Here is a 2,387-nt window from a genome sequence, read left to right on the forward strand (position 1 = left end):
TTTAGATAATAATTGTCGGATATTACGTTACTTACATGGAGGAATAGGACATAGACATCTCTGATCTCTGTCACCTTCTTCGTTCCGCTAGCTTGCCTATCGATTTATTATTTTAGTTTTGCATGAGTATGCCCCTTTCTTCGTTCAGTTTCTCTATGTTTTTACACAACAATTGGAAAACCATTGACGGCTCTGGTGGCGACGGAATTTGGAAACCATTGATGGGCCTCTGGTGGCGACGGTTCATTTTTTGTGGAGACAAAATTTAGCCGCCGTTGATCGGATGGACAGTCCGATTGGAGAGGTAGCATTGAAAAAGAGAGTTAGATTAACTGATGGGAAGATTAAGTGATTCTTTAAAGTGGATTGTTAACTCAAGGGACGATGATTAAGAAAAATAAGAGGAAGAAGAATAGACATGTTAGGCGATAATAATGGGATTATAGATTTTTTAGAATAGAGTTTTTGCCTTTGCCACGTGGTAATCTAAAAATGAGTTTCAAATAACTCCCTTTGTTAATAAGTACAGTAATTTATATAGATAAAATTAACTTTTCTCATTTCTGATGCTGCCACGTCAGCAACTCCCTTAGTTTAATAATAAACTCAATTTTCCGACCCACTAAGTAATTCCGATTTCATTGTTTTATATTCTTTTACAAGTTCAGTTTCATATTTCTTTGAAAGTCCAATCCATTAATAATACATGTTTTTTTTATGCTGTGGAAATAAAACCCTTTTCCTGGAAGCTCCACTCCGCCATTCGCCATTGTGCGACCTGAAGCGTCCCTCGCCAATCCTCCACACCCTTTCACTGTCTTCCCTGATTTCCATCATCATCGTAACGTCTTCATCTAAAACGATATTTCAAGTCTTTCAATGCTCACTCTTTCAATTGAAGTCCCACTACTTTTTCTTAAATTCGTGCAAGTTGAAGTCCTATATAATGTCATCTCCTCCATTTTCATGCCTCTTACAATTTTTTTTCTCTCTGCAATTTCTTTTTGATTTGAGCATATTGTTGTGGGATAGGTCTTGCCTTCTATAAGGAAGAAGCATGCTGAGTATATGCTGAGCGAGTTTGTTCTGAGATGGGGTAACCATAAAGTTCTAGTTAGATGGTTATCACTGAAAGATCACTATAATTGAAGTTAAAATACTGGTGAACGTGGACAATTACATATGTGAAATAAATACTCCACTAAGAATCATATTTAAGGATATTAATCCAAATGGCGAGGAGATAAAACATCCATCACATCTCATTCATATATTTAAACGATTGAAAATAAACACAAATCACACATTCAAATTAACAATACTTCTGTTTACAAATGGATCCAAGGAAAGTAGATATCAGTCGATTGGAATCACTCCCTCAAGATCTGTTGGGCATAATCGTCTCAAAAGTCGCCGCTGCATCCAATGACGATTACATTAACTACATCCTCTCTTGCAAAGAATTAGGCGCATCCGCTGATGACGAACGTGTCCTCCAAAAACTCAACCTCGCTCCACTGGTGAAGAAACCACTACTATCAATCCAATACCTTCCGCTCATGAAAAAAACCCTTGCAGAAAACAATCCTGATGCTCACTACATCAAAGATATCATCAGGTACTTCCTCCTCACTGACTCTGTCACAGGACTCCACCATTTGGATGTCTCAGCTAATGCAGGGAAGCTAGAAGCCATCTATTTGTATGCCATTATACTACTCTCTTGAGGCAGAGTCGTTGAAAGTAAAAAATATCTCAACCAGCTTAAATGGACTGAAGACACAACTCTGGTTAACAATTGCTGGAAAAAGATCAATATCTCACTACATGGGATTAAAGTGGCCAGGAAGAGCTATTATTTGACATCACTTCGACACATGAAACCAACATCAACTTTTTGTCACCTCAATGACATGGACACCATATGTGGAAAGTGTTTCTACTACAAGCAAATGTATAAGTTTATCTTCATGATATAACTTAAACTTGGCATCTAAAGAGTTGAAAATCAGTTTTTTTTTAAATTCCCTAAAATGCTTATAGAGCTGTGTCTCAAAGCAAAGTCGTTTTCGTTTTATCTTTTTCTTTCATGTTTCCAGCTTTTAAAGTTGTAAGAAATTCTCATAATCAAAAAAATTTCAGCTCTTACATATATTAATTGCACATATATTTACTTCCCAAACAATTGTTAAGAACCTGGAAATGGCGAGATTTACTCTTGGGAGTTACCAAAAAGCCACACCAAAAAACCTATGATCATTTGTCAAAAAAAACTTAAATTATTTACAAACAGTATGCTATTACACTATTAGAAAAACAGTAAACAAACTGAATAATTTGCAAACTGTAAGCTAATTCCATTATAAAACAAACATACCCCAATACAG

The 2,387-nt window shown here is 35.9% G+C and overlaps 1 pseudogene; it reads left to right on the forward strand.

Annotated features, from left to right (window-relative positions):
- The first annotated feature begins 1,332 nt into the window (after nucleotides 1-1,332).
- LOC104768030 (F-box protein At2g35280 pseudogene) lies at nucleotides 1,333-1,979 on the forward strand (annotated as a pseudogene).
- The last annotated feature ends 408 nt before the right edge of the window (nucleotides 1,980-2,387 follow it).

Source organism: Camelina sativa, chromosome 1, assembly GCF_030686135.1.
Source record: "Camelina sativa cultivar CO46 ecotype springtype chromosome 1, ASM3068613v1".
NCBI classification, from domain to species: Eukaryota; Viridiplantae; Streptophyta; class Magnoliopsida; order Brassicales; family Brassicaceae; genus Camelina; species Camelina sativa.